At 39.5% G+C, this 23,736-nt stretch overlaps 1 long non-coding RNA gene and 1 pseudogene across 2 annotated transcripts in view; both read left to right on the top strand.

Annotated features, from left to right (window-relative positions):
• The window catches only part of LOC306671087, a 123,949-nt gene that overhangs the window by 37,851 nt on the left and 62,362 nt on the right, over positions 1–23,736 (top strand). The window lies entirely within an intron of this gene.
• Positions 4,026–6,067, top strand: LOC306670410 (nucleoporin SEH1-like; annotated as a pseudogene). Its single transcript has 2 exons — positions 4,026–4,127; positions 4,382–6,067. The product of its transcript is annotated as a nucleoporin SEH1-like (transcript).

Here is a 23,736-nt window from a genome sequence, read left to right as displayed (position 1 = left end):
AATATAAGCATGCATAAAATTAAAATTTAAAAAATGGATCCTAATACTTTTAATTCATGTGATTTAAAAAGGTTGAATTTAAATTGGGGTTTATACAATTATGGTTAAACAACAACTGTTAGAGTATTGTACTATGTTACAGAGTCTAAATTTTCCTTTAAAAACTAAATTTGGTTAATATAAAGGTATCAAGGTAATTGTGGAATTGTCATTCTTTGTATATTAAATGTGTTCATATTTTCCAGGTATACAAACCTGTAAAGCAGAAAATTTATTGAGCTGCTATTCTCCAAATTAAACTTGTCTGTAATGGTAATTTTAAACTTATAAAAATAGCAAATTTTATTTGGGACTTATGTATATCATTTAATATTCTGTTTTAGGATCTGTTACCAATATAAATAAAATTTGTTACTTTTTGCACTGAGATAAAAATTTAAATGTAAATGTATTTCTAAAAGTTAGTGAAAGCCTGATTTGTTTAAAGGTTAATATCATAAAACATGAAAGCATTTTGCCACTTTGCCACACAAAAGGAAAGTTAAAAGCTCTCTCAGCCTTTCTTTAATTCATGTCCTAGATATAATGTTAAATTGTGTGAACTAATGTTAATATAGACTCAGGAATCAATATATGTAAACTTCTTAAAATGACATTTAAAAAAGAAGCAAAGATCAATATCAGAATTAGAACATTTCACTTAAGATTTGTGAAGAGCAATGCCTTACCTGAGATTAGACTCTGCTTCTCCTCTTACCTTACTGCATGTTAGAGTGGCTCCAAAATAAGCCAGACTCCAGCTTCTTTAAAGTTATATTCAAAATATTGGTTTTTGTTTTAGAATTACTGTGATCTCAAACAGGGGATATAATGTATAGCTCAGCTGAAATTCAAGATAGCTATTATACAAGCTGAATATATCTTTGCTCTTGCTGATTTCATTTTGTAAAACTGTTACCTGTTGATGTTTTGCAGAAGTAGCTGCTTCAAGAACATACAACCTAAGTAACTTGTGATAATAAGCCATCACCTACAAAACAGATAGTATGTAGTGGTAACCTCCAGTACTAATACAGACTCCACTTAAAGAAAAGGGTAAATAACTGTAAAGTTACAGACATTGAAGTTAAAGCCCAACTCTTACTTTATGACTGGTGAGACTGGCTTGCTGGATGGATGGTTAAGTTCAAATTTAGAGATTGAGATTAAATACAGAGGCCAAGAAAAACCAGTATTTGGATCTTGCCCTCAGTGTCAGTCTGAACCCAGGGAATAAGAGGACTTCTCTAAGGAGCTTTGCAACTCTGGGTCACACGACCTCCTGATCAGGGAGATTGATGAGACCACTGGAGGATGAAAACTCAGTGTACCTGCTGCAGAGTAGGGTGATTGTAAATGGGAGACATCCCTGATGCTTCCAAGGGAAGCCACTTCATCAAGGAGACCCTACCTAGTGAATGGCACTAAGGAGCTAAGAAGCTGCTCATAAGTTTCCCATGAGTGACCCATGTGGGAACTCAACTGACTCTTAAAAGACAGGAACAGGTCAATTTGACCAGCTTGATGTTAAACACCTAGCAAAACAGTTAAAACCAAAATATAGCCATTCTTGGGCATTTAAAAGAAAAAGTAGTTAAATGTAACTTAAAATATACACATGTGTTAGCCCACTAGAATAAAGACTGGAATTTATAAAAGAGATTCTTAGGCAAATGTGCCTCATAACTATCAAGAGAAACTGCCAGAGTCAGAAATTTTTAGTTTAAGGCCTACAGACCTTCCTAAGCTACAAAGGTAGGCTTAATCTATGTTTGCTAGTATGATTATCTAGCCATAAGTAACAGAAATATAGAGATCTCTACTAAACACAGGTTAAACCAACAAAAGGATATTTTACAAAATTCAGATGACATTAAGTAGCTTAACTATATTTTCTGGGAACATCAATGACATTAAGAGTTAAATGTTGTGTTTACATTCCTGATAACCTGACAATGTTAGAGTTCCCAAATAAAGGCCTTGTCCTCTCTGGCCTTTCTTAGGCCTTGTTATGGGAACAATTTTTCAGTTCTTCCACCTCCTGGTGAGGGATTATTGACTTCTGTCATCTTCATGATATTCATTGACATATTCCAGATTCTGCAACATTTATTTCATATTAGTCTCATTTCAGTACTCATGTCTTTTCATTCTCTCATAGAAGCACCCACCCCCACATGACTTTACAACCTGCTATTTCCCAACCAGACTTCTACCATGGACCCCTTGATTGACCTGATTTCTAAAAGGGAACTCCAAACTCTTTGCCCCACCCTGTCCCCTTCCAGCTTGAAGCAGCCAGAGCAGTCATCGCCCCCTTTCCTTACAGCAGTAAGGAGTTCCTAAAGCAAAAGGGGATGAAGCCAGAGTTGGGGACAGGCAGTTAGTGTAGAAATGGGGGATCAGATCAAATTGAGGAAGTGGAGGCCATGAAAGCCATCTGCCTCTGGAAGTCTGGAAGTTGGAGACTGCCCCTGGGAGAATGGAATGTCAAGGATCTTCAGAGCCCATTGATTCCAAATTTACCTGCCCTTATCAAGACTGCAATCAAGGAGCTGCTAATTAATGCCCCTTGGGCCCTTGCCTGGCTGAAGTACTTTGGCTTTCCCCCTCCGCTTCTCACTTTTTACATCTCACCTGCAAAGCCAGGCCTAGTCACATAGGAAGGAAGGAGAGATAATGGGGGAGGGAACTGGAGAACAAAAAAGATCTTCTCATAAAAACAAAAATGGGGGAATATAATATAAAGCTGCCCCCCACCATTTACGCTGCAGCCATTTCTCCCCCTCCCACCTTACAACCTAGATTGTCAGTCTGTGAACATCCTAGCTATCTATTTGTCCTTAGTCAGCCTGCAAGTCTCCTTCTCAGTCATTGGTCTGTTGTTGTTAGCCCACAAAATTCCAATATTTCGGAGGAGCTCCTGGGCCATTCTCTCTCTCTTTACTTTCTTTTCCGGCCCCAAGCAGACGCTCTAGTTGCACACCTAATAAAATCTCTGGTGTGAGTTCTTGTGTCTGGAGTGACTTTATGAGTGCTGTTGCTGGACTGCGACTCAGACTGGGCACCCCAGAGTGCCTGCTCCCCTGGATTTAAGGGTCTGAGCTGCCTTGGGACCTGAGCTGAGCCACATTTCGCTTACAGTTATGAAGACTGAAAAATTTTCCTCTGGCCCCTGCCAAATTTGGCTGGGGTCTAGAGTTTTTTCTCTAGGCAGGTAATTTTCTCCATGCTCTATATGCACATGCATTTATTTGAGCATAAGTTTGTAAATCATAAATCAGTTGTGGTCCCACTCAGCAAATTGTCCTGAACTGGTAAGCATATCCAAGGTAATCTGAACTCCATTCAATTTATTAATTTCCACTGATCTGAACAGTGCTCTATTCGATCAGATTTCCATGTTAAATACTCACCTTTGGAGATGCAGGAGCTAGCTAGTAAGAGCCAATTCTTAGGTGGTAAAGTCTTATTACATGTGGATTGTAAGAGAGTTAGTACGAATGGTGTGTCTGCTCCATACATAGAGCATGCAGATTTTAATTCCCTTAATGTTATAAAAGGAATAGGCACATGAGTTCTTTTTGTCCTTTGAGAACTTTGAGAACAATTTTGCTCAAAAATAGGGTATAATCTGAATATTGTTAATTCCTTCTCTGCTGTATGAACAGTGGTAGGAATTCTTGGTCTCCTGATTTCTCCAGGGGAAGGGCAAGGCACTGGGGCAAGACCTTTCAAATGTAAATTACAGAAGTCCCATGCTAACTCATCTTCATCTACATCTGAATGCCTTCCAGTTCTCTGAATAGAAACTTTGCCCCACTATCAGGTGTCCTCCTATCCACAGAAAAATGCTTGGGGCTAGTTTCTGAATCTTTTTCTTTTTTATCAACCAACAATTCCCCAGAAGATGAAGAGGTCCTGCAGGATAAGCAGCTCTTAACAATTGCTTTAGTCTAAAGGGCTTAACATCATTTCTAAGACTCATGCTCAAATATTCCAGGCGAGCACTGGCCACGTACTCGCTTGGCCGCCCGCAGGGAGTCTGTGCCGCCGTGTCCCTCAGCCCGGACCTGGCTCCTCGCGAGGTTCGGATCAGAGCGCGCTTTGTGGCCTAGGAAGGACACGCGCGGCCCAGCGAGGTTCCCCCTCCTGCCGCCGGGAGTTGTGCTGCGAGTTCCCCGGACGCCGATCCGGCAGCCGCGGTGCTGGGATGTGAGCAAGGCGTGCGCACGGGACCCGGGCGGGGCCTGCGGTGCGGAGCCAGGCTGGCGGCGTCCGGGATGGCGCCGAGCGCCCGCGGGCCATGCTAGGTCTTTCTCGCGTTGGAGTTTGACGCCAGGGTCGCTTGAGCGTGTCCGTCACCAGCGGTCTGCGTGGTTGGCCGCGCCGCCCTCGGGGGTGGGGGGCGGCGACGCGGGTCGTCCCAGCGCGAACTCGGTTCCCAGCTGGTCGCCGCTGCCCTGCTCCGCGCACTCGCCTGTTCTGGGTGCTCACTAGTCGGGTCGCTGCCTTCCTGTGTCTGGGCACCTCACAGCAGGGCTGCCAGGTCCGTCTGCGCTGGACGCGTGTCGGAGCTCAGTGCTGTTTAAAGGTCTGGGACAAAAGTTAAAGTGGAGATTGGCATTGTACTGCTAGCTGGAAGACACACAGTGGATCCATGTGGCGTGTGACGTGGGCCCATCCTGAATTTGGACAGGTTTTGGCTTCCTGTTCTTTTGACCGAACAGCTGCTGTGTGGGAAGAAATAGTAGGAGAATCCAACGACAAACTACGAGGACAGAGTCACTGGGTGAAGAGGACAACTCTCGTGGATAGTAGAACATCCGTGACCAACGTGAAGTTTGCTCCCAAACACATGGGTCTTATGTTAGCAACCTGCTCAGCAGATGGCCTAGTGAGAATATACGAGGCACCAGATGTTATGAATCTCAGCCAGTGGTCTCTGCAGCACGAAATCTCTTGTAAGCTAAGCTGTAGTTGCATCTCTTGGAACCCTTCAAGCTCTCGTGCGCATTCCCCCATGATAGCCGTAGGCAGCGACGACAGCAGTCCAAATGCAATGGCCAAGGTTCAGATTTTTGAGTACAACGAAAACACCAGGAAATATGCAAAAGCTGAAACTCTTATGACAGTCACTGATCCTGTACATGATATTGCATTTGCTCCAAACTTGGGAAGATCTTTCCATATTCTAGCAATAGCAACCAAAGATGTCAGAATTTTTACATTAAAGCCTGTGAGGAAAGAACTTACTTCCTCTGGTGGGCCAACAAAATTTGAAATCCATATAGTGGCTCAGTTTGATAATCATAATTCTCAGGTCTGGCGAGTGAGTTGGAATATTACTGGAACAGTGTTGGCATCTTCAGGAGATGATGGCTGTGTAAGATTGTGGAAAGCTAATTAGATGGACAACTGGAAGTGCACTGGCATTTTGAAAGGTAATGGGAGCCCAGTCAGTGGGAGTTCTCAGCAAGGAAACTCAAACCCTTCCCTAGGTTCAACCACTCTAAGTCTTCAGAACTCATTAAATGGATCTTCTGCCAGCAGAAAGCACAGCTGAGTACAAGCTAACTGGAGTAACTTTGCTGTCTTGCTGCTTGTTGCATGCACACAGGAATGGGAGGCCAGCTCCTCTCCCCCTTCCCTGCGCCCTCTGACCTCTCCCTAGACACACCAGCAGCCTGCTTACCACTAAACACATCCCAAAAGGCCTTTAGAAATGCAGTGGATATCATTTTTTTTTTTTGTATAGTCAGTTTATTGACACTATTTGAAACTCTTGAAATCTTTGGAGAGGCTTTTTGTTGAGACATTGTCATCAAAACAATTTTTTGAAATGTTCTTGAAGCAAATTTGGATTTAAAAATTAAAAGGATTGGTACCATCCTTATAACTGGTTGGGAGGAGGGAAGAAACCATTTTATTCCATTTGGAGAATATAGATATATTTCTTTTGTTTTCTAAATAAGCTAAATATGATGAATTTTTATAATTTTAATTTGAAGATCGAATAAATATTTTTCATAAAAAAATATTCCAAAAACCACAAATCAACATCTTGGTCCAAATAAAAGAAAGATTCTATTATTTCAAACTAAATTCTTTTAGCCTGCCATTGTCCTTTCAGTCCCCATGCTATGTCTCCTCTCATTAAGAGGCTTGACCCTGATGGGCTCTGCCTGAGCAGGGAGCAGCCATGTTCTGTAACTTCCCTCCTTCCCCCCAGGGAGCAGAAACCATGCTGTGTCTGGAGTGGTGGAAGCTGTCATGGGAATACACATATTTAAACTAGGAAACTGGTTGAGGAATTTCCCCTTCTAAGTTAAATATTTTCTCTGAATTCCTAATTAGGATGTTTTCTTTGTAGGACTCTAAACTTTTGCATCATCTCATCCAAGTTAGTTCTCAGTCTCACACAGTCACAGAGATGCAGGTAGACCTGCCTGGTTGAGTCTGCAGTGTTCAAAGCAACCAGGTCTCCATTTACATTTCAAGGACCATAGGAGTTGCATTCTTTCAACTGAATTTTCACTCTGGCTAAGTACTGAATATAGCTGACTAGATCTATTTTTATTTCTCTCTCTGTAGAGAGTGAATTCCCCAGGCTTAATGTCACACAATTAAATTCCCTTTCCTTCCTTACTACTAAACTTATTCACATGCATGTGTTTCTCACTGGAAAGGGGCCAAGCATTCTTACCGTTCTTCTTCCTTCTAAAATCCTCTCAATCAGTCCCAGTTCAGGTGCCAAATGTGGAGGTCCTTTCTGCCACATCCCATGTGGAGGAGAAAAGGTTAACTACTGGAGGAGGATGTTGGCGGTTTTCTTATTACCCAAAAAAACTTATCTACTCAATGAACACACAAGAGCCAATACTCTTTATAAGAGAGGGGATGTGATGGGTCTTGTCATACCAGCTCTGGCCTCTTACAACAACATGTAGTTTCCCAACTCTCCTTTATTTATAACATACAGGTAAAGGGGGCAAGAACCAAAAGGAACTTCTTTTGTGATGGACAGGATAGGGTGGAGTTAGGGAAGCCATTCTCTTAGAGGAAAATTCCAGAAGGAGACGGGGAACTACTCCTATGCAGCACCTTATGCTTCCTAGCAGTTCCTGGAAGCCAGGCCTCTATGTCCCATGGCTCAACCTAGTCTGATTCTGCTAAATAAGGATGACTTCCCACAGTTCCCCAAACTGAAACTCTGTCACAATAAAAAGGAAGAAGTGGAGATAGGATAAACACTGAGCACTGTCTGCTTCAATTAACTCTGGGTCTGAAAATGTGATGAGAATAACCAAACATCTCCAACTGCCATCTCCCCAGATTAGCCTGCTTTCTGTTGCTCTAACCAAATACCTGAGAATGGGTACTTTATAAAAAGATGAGGTTTATTAACTCTGAGTCAAAGATTTGGCAGCCTCTGTGACTGACCTTTGGTGAGGTTCATCACAACACGGTGAATGGCATCATGGTAGGAGGACATGCAAGGAGTAGAGACTGAATGGCCAGAAACCTGAGGAGAGACCAGTCTTGCTCTATTTATAAGAACCCACTCTCACAGTATCTAATAGGGGCCCATGGGAAGTATATTACTCCCTTCTGAAGGCATCATCCCCAGTGTTTGAATCATCACTAGGCCCCCCCTGTTACAGGTTCTACCATGTTAGCACTCCATATTGAGGACCAAGCCTCCAATCTATGAACTTTTGGGGGACAAACCACATCCACATCATCACAAGCTCCAGCAAAGCCAACATTGTAAGAGAAGATGTCCTGGGTCTACAAAATGTGTGTATGGGGGGAGGGGAAGGTTGCTCCGAGAAGTCACTGGAAGCAGTCAGAGCCTCCCTTTCAGAATCTCTGTGATGTCACAGTGGATACTTCTTTCCTTTCCTGCTGTAGTCATGGCACTCTGGGTATCAACTCAGAAGAGGTAACTGGTAGCTTTCATTTCCCTGAGAACAGTAGGCCTAGCCATGCCATTCTTAAAGGTTGTCATGCCCCCACCCCAAACTCCATTTGGATATTTATGGTTTCTCCAAAGCCTCTTTGCTGATCATAGGAATTTCTCTGCTTGGGGTCTTAGGAGACTCCTTGAAGAAGAAATGAAGTGTTTAATGTCCTTTCAGATGACAAAGTACTAGCATTTGAGTAGCCACACTGGATTTGATCTTAGCACAAAAAGATTCATCCTGAATCCACAATTTCTGGATTTGAACAGCTTTCTTTTGACATTGGAAATGACTCAACTATCTATTCAAGTAAGTGGCCTTCCCAACTTAGCATTCAGAATGCATAAGTGTTGGTGAAAGTAGAATTTCTTAAAGCCTACAGACCCAGTATTCCATTTCTCAGAAAAGGCTAAGTGGATTCCTTTCCTCCATAAAATTTTCCTCTGCTTTTTCATTTTTCTGAAGCATACTGAGATCTGGATGAAACTACAAAGAAGAAAAATGTAAAGATAAGATCATGAGGCATTCATAGTAATCAAGGCAACAAATTTTAAATAATAGCATATATATTTCAATTTAGGGTAATTGAGTAATGATAGCCTACCATATGAAGGTTTTAATCACAAAATTGGGGAAGAGGGAAGACATGAGCACTCTAACAGGACCCCATTTGCCATACACCTTCCTGAGGCAGAAATCAATTTCAAAATTTATTTCTCAGGATGGAGTCATAGGGTAGGAAGTCAGAAGAGAATTCCTGAGTGTAAGCTCAGCTTCTCATTAAATGCCATTATGCAAGTGTTCCACATTTTGGGTTCCCATTTACAAAATGAAGAACAGGGAAGGGAAAGGGAACCAAATGCCACTTAAGACCAATTGCATATCCTGTCTTATTTGCTTGCTTCGTTTCTATGGTTGTACACTGTAGATTCATACCATTCATGTAATCATACATGTACATAAGGTAATGATGTCTGTCTCATTCTACCATTTTTTATACCCCCTCTCTCTCATTTCCTTCTATATAATCTAAAGTTCCCCCAATTTTCTGTCCCTCCCCATCCCCAACCCCCATTATATATTATTCTCCACTTATCAGGGAAAACATTTGGTCCATGGTTTTTTGGGATTGGCTTATTTCACATAGCATGATATTCTCCAATTCTATCCATTTATTTGCAAATGCCATAATATTATTCTTCTTTATGGCTAAATAGTATTCCATTGTGTATATATACCACAGTTTCTTTATCTATTCATCTGATGAAGGGCATCTATCTAGGTTGGTTCCACACTCTAGCTATTGTGAACTGAGCTGCTATGAACAATGATGTGGCTGTGTTACTGTAGTATGCTGATTTTAAGTCCTTTGGGTATAAACTGAGGAGTGGAATAACTGGGTCTAAAGGTGGGTCCATTCCAAGTGTTCTAAGGATTCTCAACACTGCTTTCCAGAGTGGCTGCATCAATTTGCAACTCCACCAGCAATGTATGAGTGTGCCTTTTCCTCCACATCCATGCCAACACTTTTTATTGCTTGTGTTCTTGATAATAGCCATTCTAATTGGAGTTAGATGAAATCTTAGAGTTGTTTTAATTTGCATTTCTCTAATTACTAGAGATGTTGAACACTTTTTCATATATTTTTTAATCGACTGTATCTTTTTCTGTAAAGTGTCCAGTGCCTTGGCCCATTTATTGATTGGGTTCTTTGTATTTTTGGTGTGAAGTTTTTTAAGTTCTTCATAAATTTTGGAGATCCGTGCTCTATCTGAAGTGTGTGTGGAAAAGATTTTCTCCCACACTGTAGGCTCTCTGTTCACATTCTTGATTGCATTTTTTGCTGAGAAAAAAGATTTTTAGTTTGAGTCCATCCCATTTATTGATTCTTGCTTTGATTTCTTGTGTTTTGGGAGTCTTGTTGAATAATTCTGATTCTAAGCCAACATGATGAAGTTTCAGGCCTACTTTGTCTTCTATTAGGTGCAGGGTCTCTGGTCTAATTCCTAAGTCCTTGATCCATTTTGAGTTGAGTTTTGTAAAGGGTGAGAGATAGAGGTTTAATTTCATTTTACTGCATATGATTTCCAGTTTAGCCAGCACCATTTGTTGAATAGGCTATCTTTTCTCCATTGTATGTTTTTGGCTCCTTTGTCTAGTATGAGGTGACTGTATTTATGTGGTTTTGTCTCTGTATCTTCTATACCATTGGTCTGCCTATCTATTTTGGTGCCAATACCATGCTGTTTTTGTTCCTATTGTTGTGTAGTATAGTTTAATGTCTGGTATTGTGATACCTCCTGTTTCACTTTTTCTACTCAGGATTGTTTTGGCTATTCGAGGTCTCTTGTTCTTCCAGATGAAGTTCATGATTGATTTCTCTATTTCTATGAGGAATATCATTAAGATTTTAATTGAAATTGTATTGAATCTGTATGGCACCTTTGGTAGAATGGCCATTTTGACAATGTTAATTCTGCCTATCCAAGAACATGGGAGAGCTTTCCATCTTTAAAGGCTTTCTTCAATTTCTTTAAGTGTTCTGTAGTTTTCATTGTAGAGGTCTTTTACCTCTTTTGTTAGATTAATTCCCAAGTATTTTTCTTTTCTTTTCTTTTTTTTTTTTTTTTTTTGAGGCTACTGTGAATGGAGTGGTTTTCCTAATTTCTCTTTCAGAGGATTAATCACTTATGAATAGAAATGCGTTAGAATTATGCATATTAATTTTATGTCTTGCTACTTTGCTGAATTCATTAATGAGTACTAGAAGTTTTCTAGTGGAGTTTTTTGTAGGATCAAGTCATCAGTAAATAGTGACAGCTTTAGTTATTTTCCTATTTGTATCCCTTTAATTTCTTTAGTCTGGCTAGTTGCTCTAGCAAGTGTTTCAAGGATGATGTTGAATAGAAGTGGTGAAAGAGGGCACAAGTGGTTTTGTTCCAGTTTTTAGGGGGAATGCTTTCAGTTTTTCTTCATTAAGAATGATGTTGGCCATGGGCTTAGCATAGATGGCCTTTACAATATTGAGGTATGTTCCTACTATTCCTATTTTTTCTATTGTTTTAAGCATGAAGGAGTGCTGTATTTCCATTTCTATTTCCGGGAATACTTTGAGGAGTATTGGTATCAGTTTTTCTTTAAAGGTATTGTAGAATTTGACTGAGAATCCATCTGGTCCTGGGTTTTTCTTGGTTGATAGGCTTTTGATGGCTTCCTCTATTTCAGGGCTTGAAATTGATCTGTTTAGATTGTGTATGTCTTCCTGATTCAGTTTTGGAGGATCAGATGTCTCTAAAAATTTGTCAATGTCTTTGATATTTTCTATTTTGTTGGAGTATAGATTTTCAAAGTAGCTTCTAATTACATTATGTATTTCAATAGTGTCTGTTGTGATCTTTTCTTTTTCATCACAAATTCTAGTTATTTGAGTTTTCTCTCTCCTCTTTGTCAGTTTATCAATATTGTTTACTTTTTCAAAGAACCAACTTTTTGTTTTGTCAATTTTTGAATTGTATCTCTTATTTCAATTTCATTGATTTCAGCTCTGATTTTAATTATTTCCTATCTTCTACTACTTTTGATGTTGATCTGTTCTTCTTTTGCTAGGGCTTTGAGATGTAATGTTAGGTCATTTAGTTGTTGACTTTTTATTTTTTTAATGCATGAGCTCAATTCAATGAACTTTCCTCTTAGTACTGCTTTCAGAGTGTCCCAGAGATTTTGATATGTTGTGTCATTGTTCTCATTTACCTCTAAGAATTTTTTTTATTTTTTCCTGATGTCTTCTGTTATCATTGCATCATTCAATAGCATATTATTTAGTCTCCAGGTGTAGGAGTAGTTTTTGTGTGTTATTTTATCATTCATTTCTAATTGCATTCTATTATGGTCTGATACAATACAGGGTAGGATCTCTATTTTTTTGTATTTTCTAATGATTTCTTTGTGGCATAGCATATAGTGTATTTTGGAGAAGGATCCATGAGCTGCTGAGAAGAAAGTATATTTGCTTGAGGATGGATGAAATACTCTGTAAATATCCATTAGGTCTATATCATTGATTGTATTATTTAGTTCTATAGTTGTTTTGTTCAGTTTTTGTTTGGAGGATCTATCCAGTAGTGAGAGTGGTATGTTAAAGTCCCCCACTATTGTGTTTTGGTCTATTTGATTCTTAAAATTAAGAAGGGTTTGTTTGATATACATAGATGCTCCATTGTTTGGGGCATAAATATATAAAATTGTTATATCTTGCTTCCCTTGAGCAGTATGAAATGGCCTTCTTTATCCCTTCTGACTAACTTAGGTTTGAAGTTCACTTTATCTGATATGAGGATGGAGACCCCCGCTATTTTACTGGGTTCATGGGATGGTTTCCCCTATCCTTTCACCTTTAGTCTGTGGATGTCTTTTTTCTATGAGATGAGTCTCTTGAAGGCAGCATATTGTTGGGTCTTTCTTTTGAATCTAATCTTCCAGTCTATATCTTTTGATTATTGAGTTTAGGCCATTGACAGACATGGTTATTATTGTGATATTATTTGTATTCCTGGTCATTTTGTCTTATTTTTGGTTTTTAACTTGTCTTGGTTTCTCCTGATTGGCTTTTCCTTTAAGGTATTCCTTCCTTTGTTGACTTGTAGAGTTGCTTTTCACTTCCTCCTCATGAAATATTTTGCTGAAAATGTTCTGTAGTGCTGGTTTTCTATTTGTAAATTCTTTTAACTTTTGTTTATCATGGAAAGATTTTATTTCATCGTCATATCAGAAGGTTAGTTTTGCTGGGTATAGGATTTTTGGTTGGCATCCATGTTCTTTCACAGCTTGAAATATATTGTTCCAGGCCTTCTTGCTTTTAGAGTCTGGGTTGAGAAATTTGCTGATATCTGTATTGGTTTCCCCTTATATGTAATCTGATGCTTTTCTCTCACAGCCTTTAAAATCCTATCTTTATTTTGTATGTGAGGTATTTTCATTATAATGTGATGTGAATCTGTTGTGATTTTGTGCACCTGGTGTTCTGTAAGCCTCTTGTATTTGATTTTCCATTTCATTTTTCAGGTTTGGGAAATTTTCTGATATTATTTCATTGAACAGGTTGTTCATTACTTTGGTTTGTATCTCTGTGCCTTCTTCAATCCCAATAATTCTTAAATTTGGTCTTTTCATGATATCCCATAATTTTGGAGGTTACATTCATGACTTCTTAACATCTTCTCAGTTTGTTCAAGTTTATTTTCAAGATGAAATATTTTGTCTTCATTGTGATTCTGTCTTCCACAAGATCTATTCTGTTGGTGATGGTTTCTATTGAGTTTTTAATTTGTTTTATCATTTCTTTCATTTCAAGTATTTCTGGTTTTTTTTTTTGTTGTTGTTGTTGTTAGAATCTCTATCTCTTTATTGAAGTGTTCTTTTGTTTCCTGCATTTGATCTTTTAACTGTTTACTGGAATAGTCATGCATTGCCTGCATTTGCTCTCTTGTCTCATCTTTTGCTTCACAGATCTTTTTAATTATTCAGATTCTAAACCCTTTTTCTGTCATTTCTACTTCCATGCTGTCATTGGGTTCTATCACAATAGCATCTTGGTTTGTTAGGGACATTTTCTTCCCCTGTTTTTTCATGTTGTTTCTATATATTCCTCTGTAGCAGTGAAGATCAGAGATACTGAAGTTACCCCCTTGCAGGCTTATTATGACCCTGCAGTTTTCCAGTAACTCTCCTTTGAAGGGGAGATCAATACCAGTAGCACCCAATACAGAGAAAATGCAGCCCTGAACCAGATAGCCCCTATAAAGACTTGAACATTATTGTTATGAACAGGATCAGTTTGATTACTATTTACAGTATGTCTAGTTGTGAACAAGAGGATGGTGAAGGGTGTAGGATTATGTGAGTAAATAGAGGTACATGCCAAATGGCCTCTAGTCTCCTGTAGGTACAGGTCAGCAGTAGGGTGCAAGCTGGCAGGCTCAGCTACCGGCCTCCAACCTTGGTGTGGGTGGGCAGTTCAGTTATGGCATCTAACCTTGGTGGAGGGGCAGGCAGGCTCAGCCCTCTGCTGGTATTCTTTTTTCTTTCTTTCTTTCTTTTTTTTTTTGCGGTACTGGGGATTGAACTCAGGGCCTTGTGCTTGGGAGGCAAGCACTCTACCAGCTGAGCTATCTCCCCAGCCCCCTCTGCTGGTATTCTTGAGCAGTTTCACCAAGCAGGAAGTTGATCTCACCAGAAGACTTTCTCCATGTTCCTTTGTTCTGTACTTGCCATCTTGCCCTGGTTGCCTAAGTCCTCTATATCTCCCTCACAGGTCTGTCTGTTTTAAAGATTCCCATCTGCTGTCAGTCTGCTGTGAATCATTCTTGTCTGCCTTTTTTATTTTTGTACCTGTTACTGGCCCTTTAAGACATGGGCCTTGCTGCATTGATCCTACCCGTAGTGTCTTAAGCAGATAGATCTTGACTGAATGGGCCACATATAGGTGTAAGCCTGCTTAGAAGAAATACAATTTACTGGAACACAATCTGGCCTTTGAATAATTTTTCTGGATTATTATACAATGTTGAAGTTGAAGCTGGTCTGTCAGGGCTAAAGTATACGAAAGAGATTCTGCATGTACAGGCATATATGCAGTTACATGATAACTTCAGTTAACTTGAGATAATCAGGAGTCTGAACAGTCAGGAACTAAGTTGAAGATGCCAAAAGATACTGCCTTGGGTGTGCAAGGATAGTAGGATGCCATAAAAAAGGGTTAAAAAAAGATTTAAATCCTTTCAACCCAGTGCTGGCCCTCCCAGCACTGTTTCTCAGCCTGGTCCCAGATAACCACAGATGATCTCACTGTGGGTAAAGGACACTAGCCCTAAGCTGGGGGTGGAGGGGGGAAAACCCAACAAAACTACTTGTAGAAAACTGGCTAAAGAGAACCTGACCTCTGCCCTGCCTTCCAGCCCCTTTGCCCATGAGGTTTGGGGGATGAGGCTGCTGGTCACAAAGGATGCAGGTTCCAGCACTGTTAGTTTATGACCTGGGGACAGGAATAGTCTTCCCCTTTTAGATCTGACAGGACACTTCATTTGGCCAGGGGATATCCATCACTGAGGCAAAGCAATTTTTGCTGTGATAGAATCCCATCAAACTAAATGAATGGGGAGATTGGCAGAATAAAGAACTGCACCAAGAAAATAAAAAGTCAGAAACTAAGGCCGAACCATGTTTTGTCAGCAACCTCTGTAAAGGGATCTTCAAGGAACCCTAAAGAAAAGGATGGAAAGGGCCTCCTCCACTGGGTACCAATATGCCTAGTATAAGAAAAAGGCCCCAAAGGAGCCTCTGGGTACAGATGATGGTGGGGAAGTCACTTAAAGTTGATGACATTGTGATAATGATAATGGAGAAAGGTCAGGCTCAAAAAAATTCTGTGGTCCAACCCCTTGAATGTAACCTGGGAGAAAAAAGATTAAGGCACAGTTTTTGTATATGACAGATTGTCCAACCCTCTCCTGGGATGAAGTGTGTTGTGTAAATTAAATGCACAAATAACACCTGTAAGGATTGTTTCAGAATGTGAATTTAAGAAAGGGTCCAAAACTAGAAAAGATAAAAGGAAGTTATAGGTATGGAAATATACTTTAGTATAGAATATCAGAAGGTAAAAAAAAAAATGTTTCTGGATGAGAAAGTATTTTGTCTGGTAAAGTAGTATTCTTATGCTAAAATTCAAGATGAAAGAGAGGACAAAACTAAGGATGTAAACAAGCTCTGAATGTTTAAGTAAGTCACAGAAGGTTTGCAGAAGGTAAATCTCAAAATGACATGTTTTGTGTTTGTGGCTAAATTGGCTATAATTAGCACAAAATTATTAGAACTTTAAAGTACAGATATGAAGCAAAGTCTGAAATATTGATCTACTCTCATCTATCAAGAGAATTTTCTTGTATCCGTTAGGTGTTATTACTTAGGGAAACAGTCTTAAAGGTATTAGGGTTTGTACCTGTTTTAAAGTCTTTTAAATGATTACTTTGTAACTGGTTAGATAAATAACTATTATTTTAGGTTAAAACAATATAGATGACACCCTTAATATATGAGACTAGATATAAGTATACATCTGAGAACTTTATCTATCCAAGCCTTATCTAAGTGTTATGTAAAAGTATATAAAATGAAAGTTTAGGATTAATGGCAAAGTAATGAATAAGTGCTCTTTTATACATTGTATCTGACATGGAAGGGCCACACTTTTTTATATGTTTGACTTGACTAAGTCTATTTCTGATCATTAACACTGTTTCCTAAATATAAGAGAATTAAAGCTATCATCTGACTTTTGTTAGTACGGGTAACCCATGCAGACCTGTAATTATTGTTTACCATACACTATGGATTCTAAATTGTACTTTAAAAGTCAAACTTAATTAAATGTAAAGCTTAGGGGAGAGCACTTTACCAAGTTGATGTTCTCCAAAGTAAGATTATCTGTAGCAATAGTCTCAGGTTTGTATAGAAATAACAAACTTCTTGGTATTTATTCATGTCATTTGATGTTTTATAGCTAGATAAAGTAACCTGCTGTCAATAAGATATATATGCAATTTTTTGTTACCCTTCACACTGAAATAGGAAAATTAAGATATATTTTTGAAGGATAAAGTAGAGCCTGATCTGCTTAAAGGTGACATTATAAAACACAAAAGTATTTTGCCACTTTTTCCACAAAAAGAAAGTTAAAACCTCTCTTAGTCTTAGTTTGATTCATGCTTCAGATGTAATGTATTGTTATTTGTCAAGAACATGGACTTACCTGAGATAAGGCTCTGCATCTCACCTTACTCCATGTTAGAATGACTGCAAAATGGGCTAGGCTTGAGATCATTTAAAGTTATGTTCAAAGATCAATTTTTTTTGTAAAGATTACCGTAATCTCAGAATAAACAAGGGACATAATACATAACTAACTGAAGATTTAAGATTATAAGAATAATTTTTCTTTGTTCATATCAACTACATAATATGAATATTTTTGCTCATTTTGTATTTTCCTTATAAACTTTATAACTGTTACCTGTTGGTGTTTCACAAAGGGTGCTTCTTCTAATATAACTTCAGTTAACTTGAGATAGTAAGCCATCACCTATAACACAGAGCATATATAGTGCTGACTTCCAGTCCTAATACTAACTCAAATTAAATGAAAGGTTAACTGTAAAATTATAAATATTGAAGTTTTGATCTATTAGTCCCTCTTTAAGACTGATGAAATTGGATTGCTGGATGTTTAAAACCAAACACTCGGAGACCAAAATCCAGGAAGTAAAAGGGCCATGGAAAAAGCCAACATTTTGGCCCTTGTTGACTAAGGTCAGTCACCAAGAGAATGATGGGACCCTCTTTCTAGGTGAATTACCCAATCAGGGGAATTGAGAGGACCCTAGAGAATAGGAAGGCACCAGTGCATATTCTGCAAAGATGAGGGTCTTTGGAGGTGGAAATGTCCCTGATACTTCCAAGAGAAGTCACATGTGGCCATCAAGACCCTGACCAACCCTGGCACATAACACCACTGGTAGAGGAAAGTTAAAGGAGCCAAGAGGCTTCACACACATCTCCAAGAGTGATCTCTGAGGAATCTCAGCTGATTCTTAAGAATAGATAGGAACAAGTTCAGTTTTGACCAACTTGGTCTTAAACACCTAACAGGAGAGTGTATCCAAAGCACAGCCCTACATGGACATTTAAAAGGAAAAACAATGTTTTTCAAAATGTAACATAAGGTGTTTCCTAAAAAAAAAAAAATGTACATTTGTGTCAAGCCTATCAAAAGTAAGTAAAGCTGGAGGCTATAAAGGAAGAGTTCTTGTGTGAGAGTGCCTAATAATAATGATCCCAAAGTACTCTAGAGTCACAAATATGTCCTCAGTTTAGTTTAATCTCATAGACTACAAAACTTCCTAACTTCCTACATTGATATATTTGATGTGTTTTTCACTGAAAAGATTTTGAGTTACTGTCCTCATGGTTTTCAGAGATTAGCTAAAATACTATTTGCTTTTGTGCTAGTTGTTTACGAAAAGGAATGCTTTGCTGTCTTGTTTATTATTGTCTTAGCATGATCTTGCCCTACATATGCCTTATCCAGTCACCTGCCCTCACTGTGGACCTCTGAACTGCTCTGATGCTGAATACCCTTAAGTGTCCATGTCCCACCTGATGGAGAACAAGGACTATGTGTTACTTCCCCCAACTTCCCTCATTTCAGCAGAAAGCAGTTTAGAGATGTTGTCACCCACTTGTGCATAGATATGGAATGTTGAAATTGACAGTGAGGAAATGTAACAGGGGTCCAGTTTATGCTTTGAATATAGCCCTTGCTGCGCTGCCACAATTGAGTTTTAAAATGGACATGTTTCTTTGTCTTCTTCTCTCCTTACTCCTCCCTAATTTCTCCCTCTTCCTAATCTCATGGAAAATAGGATTACAGTATTTTCCAATTTTAGGCAGATTTATATGTCCTTGAGTACATACCCATCACAGGAATGAAGTAATCCAGACTTTGGGGATGGTATCAGAAAATCTCAGAAATGACTATCTCCCAAATTAACAAGTGAATCACAACTCCAACAGAGAACCAGAGGAATGTAGCCCTTGAATCTCCACTTTTAAAGTCCCCTGTTCCTACTGATGGGAAGAATAACAAGCTTTGGGATAGGAGTCCCCTGTGTTTCTCCTTTCTAGCAAAGCAATAAACATTTCTCCTTTTTCTCAAAACTATGTCCTTCTTATTGAATTGCCATCAGGGACAAGGACCAAACTTTCAGCAACAAGATTTTCTGTCTCTCTCTGTCTCTCTGTCTGTCTCTCTCTCTATTGTATCCATCAAATAAAACTTTTTGCTCATGTCTGGGCATTTATTGAGTGTTTAATCTTCATTGGGAGGAATGGGACCCAATCCTGATTTTCAAGACTGGTTTCAGATGGGGGCTCTGCAGGGATCATCACCAGGTCCTCCACACCCCACATCATTCTGAGGTGTGCCTTTCCATCTTTCCTTCTGGAGGAAAATAATGCCCACCTGGCTAATTAAATGGAGTTAGTGCAAGTTGCCCTCTACAAAACTCAGGTGCTAGGATTCTTGGCCTATGTGGGTCCTAATCACATGTCCTGTAGGTAGGCATGTAGGGTTCTGCCAAAGTCATCTCTCACTATCCTATCCAGCCTCAGAGAATGTCTGGCATAAGCACATAGTGTCTCTAATCCCAGTCTGCTTTGGGATGTGTGTAGATGGACAAAATGTTGGAACAACTGCAAGATTTTGGCTGGGGTCACTCCTCAGTGAACCTCAAATGTTTCTCCCCTGTCTCTTCCTGATCACCCTTGTGGTGTATCCTGTGGTGACTGGTCAGTGAAAAGGCACTCTGTGAAAGACCTGTTGACACACACCTTCAGATGAGGAAAACTGAACTTCTCCACAACATTCCTCCTGAGCATTCCCCTCCTCTTTCTGACCAGACTGTAGCTATTAAGGGAGGGATATTTTACATGGAATGGAGGAAGGAGGGACTGTATAGAGGGAAAAGAGGGGTGGGAGGGGTGGGGGGGAGGAAAAAATAACAGAATGAATCAAACACCATTACCCTATGTAAATGTATGATTACACAAATAGTATGCCTGTACTCCATGTACAGAGAAACAACATGTATCCCATTTGTTTACAATAAAAATAAATTAAAAAACAATGACTAGGTTTCCTGCATTTGCATTTGAAACTTTCCAAGACTGTAAGACTTCTCCCCATTGTTGTTTCTGGAATCCATGTTTTTCTTTGACTGCAAAAGGAAGGAATTTCCAATTCACCTCTCTGTAAACTCCTTCAGGAAAAGGGCATTAAGCATCTAACAACTATTAGATGTCCTGCTTGCCTTTCAGAGATTACTTTGGCCCACACAGTAGAGCAATATACCCCACATAGGTTGTTTCTTTCCCCTGTGGGTTAATCACATTTGGAAGTTTGTATTGGCAGGAGAGGTCAGTCATGACAATAAGTCTGAACTCTCAGGTTATTTGGTTTGAGGCGAAACAAAAGCCCTGTTTATTCTGCCAATGATGCCAGCAATAGATTTGGTAGAACCATGTGGTGAGAGATAGGCTTGCTGGCCATCAGAGACTCATTAGGAGATGTTCCTAATAAAATAATGGAGTTTTCTCTGATACAGAAACCTGAATTCTCTTTTCTCATACACAGATGGGAATTTCATTCTCAACAGTTAAGCATGGTTCATCACTAACCTACACACTGAAAAATCTGGGATTTCCCTTTCGTTCACAGGTGAGCCCTCAAAATGGAGGGGTGGAAACTGCTGGCAACTAGAGGTTCTGGGAGCTAGATGCTCAAAAAGTGCCTCATTTTCTTTTGCTACCAGGCCTGGGAAATGACTTAATCACAGTTGGAAAGGGGAGATGTTTCATAATTTTCTGCATCAAACCTGGTCCACTTACCACCTGGGGGAATGAAAACTGGTCTCCAGAGGAAACATAAACTATAGGACCACACCTTAAGAGACTGATTTTACAAAAGAAAAAAAAAAATGGTTAAAATGCCCTATGTATGAGGTTTTGCCACTCAAGCTCAGAACAGTAGCTTCCCTTACTTCTTAGCTTCTGCCAGATCTCTATCTCTCCAAGGCTTATAGAGTGTGCAGAACTTGCAATACTTAAAAGACTTGCAGAGGACCAGTTTGAGAACAAAGAAAATAAAAGGTGTCACATTTAAATTCACTTAGCATAATAATATTTTCAAGGTTTATGCATATCAGAGCATGTGTTAGAATTTCATATAAGGCTGAATAGTAATTCATTCTATATATATGAATAGAATGAATAATATTCCATTCTATGGACCATTTTATTTATCCACCTATTCATCTGCCAATGAACTTTTCAGCTGCTTCTACCTTTTGATTACTATAAATAATGCCACTGTTAATGTTGATGTACAAATACCTGTTTAAGTCCTTGCTTTTAATGCTTCTTGATCTATCAGAAGGAGTGGAATTGCTGGATCACCTGATAATTATGTTTAATTTTTTGAGGGCTTGCTAAAGTGTTTTCCACAGTAACTGTACCATTTTAAATTCCCATCAACTATTTATGAGTGATCCAATTTCTCCTCATTCTCAATAACACTTTTTGTTTTCTGTGTTGTTTTTTGTTTTATCATAGCCATCCTAATGGGCGTAAAGTGGTAGCTCATTGTAGTTTTGATGTAAGGGTTATTTCTCTTTTTTATTTGCAGGATTACTTTTTTAAAGAGAATGGAATTGTGGCATTTGCTGGCAACTTGATGGTAATGAAGAATAACATGCTAAGTGAAAAAAGCTAAACATAGAAACCGAAAGGTCGAATGTTTTCTCTCAAATACAGAAGCTAGAGTAAAATAAAGGAAAGGGGGAGTGAAGGATAATATAACATAAAGAATCAATAAAATATAAATTAATAGACATTAATATTTTCAGTGTGTTTATTGTAAACATCTCAGTTTTGTTGTTGCCTTTTTATTTTGTGTGAAATTTAATATTTGTTTTATGTAATCATATCTAGTAATCATTTTATTAGCATCATCTAAGTTTACTTGTGTTTCTCCTTCTTTCAATTCTTTCATCTATTTGAAATTAATGTCAGGAAAGATGAGATAATATTCTAATCCATTTGCATTCCCCATAGTTATAACCAATGGTTCCAGCATCACTTATCAAGCAAGATTTCATTTCCCTTCTTCATGACCACTACTTACAATGGAAACTGAGCATTTTAATATATGCTAAGATCTGCTGAATGGACCCTGTAAGGTGCCTCTCAGATTCCCGTTCAGTTGCTGAAGTGTGGGTGGGAGATAGCTCAAATTTGGGAACTGCCTCCTCTCCTTCCAGGGATAAATTGCATCCAAGGAGTGGTTACTACAGAGTATAATGGCCCAGTCAGTTTGGTGCAAACAGGGCAATTTTGAAGAGCCATGCAACTACCTGTGGGTTAGCTGAGCTTTTGTTGGATCCCTGCCTCAGATGGCTACCCTCGGCTCAGTCTTGCACCTTCCTCTTTCCTTCCCCTCCTTCCATGGGTGTTTATCCCCAAAATATTCCCAGTGAGCATCCTGCATGTTGATCTCTAGAGTCTGTGTGTGGACATTTTGTTTCATTAATCTACTGATTTTAGCACCATATATATTTTTTTTATTAATAGATATTAATATTTTTAGTGTGTTTATTGTAAACATCCCAGTTTTGTTGTTGCCTTTTTATTTTGTGTGAAATTTAATATTTGTTTTATGTAATCATATCTAGTAATCAAATGGTTCTAGTAACCAATGGTTCTAGTGTTCAAATAAAATGATCTTTGCGCATTCTTAGTTCTTATCATTTGAATTCACAGTTATTAACAAAACACCATACAAGGACTGGCAGGGCAGGTCAGTGGTAAAGTGTGTGAGGCAAGACCCTGGGATGGATCTCCAGTATCAATTAAAGACACACACACACACACACACACACACACACACCATAACACAAAATGTTTACTAATGAACTCACCTAAGAGTCTCCACTCAAACATCTTCTTTCATTTAAAACTGGCATCTTGGGCCAGTTCATGATCCCTTCATGGACCTCCAGTCCTGGCCCGCCCCACAAGAATGCACCACAATTTGACTCCCCACCTACCAATGCATTTGGATGCCTCTGTTTCCATCTTGGATTTTTCTGGCTGCTGCAGCCACTGCCATCTTTAGTTTGGGCATCTTCCATCTGGGGACACCTGCTGGGGACTAGAAGCTCATTATCAATGTACCTATAGGTTAGCTGCTGCTGCTGCCACCAACTTGGGATGAGGCCACTTAGATCCAGGGATTACAGCCAGGACCTGAAAGATTATCACCAAGGGCACTGCAGGCTTGGTTGCATCTGAGGTATCCCCATTATGTGTGCTAATAGCCACCATCTTACTGCAGAGGCAGGAGAGAGCCTTGCAAGTGGTCAGTAGGTGGGAAAAGGGTGTGAAGACAAATTGATCCCAGTTCATCTAAGAAACCAGTCCAGCACCCACCAGGATCCCAGAGACAACTTGGGAGCACTTGCTGGGACCCAACATAAGCCTTGTCTACAACTCCACTGAGTACCTGGTCCTGCCAGTTTGGCAATCAATAGGGCCCTCCGTTCCTCAATCCCCAGTCTCCCAACCATTCTCTAGCCACCAACCAGCCCAGTGCCTGCAGCTATGTGGCTGCCCCACAGCTTTCAATACCTGATCCTGATTGGCCCAAAACATAACAACTTTCTTTCTTTCTTTTTTTTTTTTTGGTGGTGGGGATCGAACCCAGGGCCTTATGCTTATAAGGCAAGCACTCTACCAACTGAGCTATCTCCCCAGCCCTCAGAACAACTTTCCATGACAGGCACAGGGGTCCCAGTGTTCAGCCCTCAGGACCTCTGGGGAGAGAGTGTCCTGATTGGGAAGGTGGAAGGGCAGGAGAGTTACAATTTAGAACTAAATTTCAGACCAGGAATTGTGGGGTCCACTAGTGAGGGAAGGGGATAAGACCAGGCTCCTGTGTTACACAAGTGGACCCCAAAGGAGAGTCCTGGGGTGCTGTCTTCCAGAGGGACTGGCAATTGCTATACCCTGCCACCAGGTGTCCTGACTCCAAGTCTAATACTCCCACCATAGTAACTGTCATCATCCT

The sequence above is a fragment of the Sciurus vulgaris genome (assembly GCF_902686455.1).
Source record: "Sciurus vulgaris genome assembly, chromosome: 10".
In the NCBI taxonomy this organism is placed as follows: Eukaryota; Metazoa; Chordata; class Mammalia; order Rodentia; family Sciuridae; genus Sciurus; species Sciurus vulgaris.
This window is presented reverse-complemented; position numbering and strand designations above follow the sequence as displayed.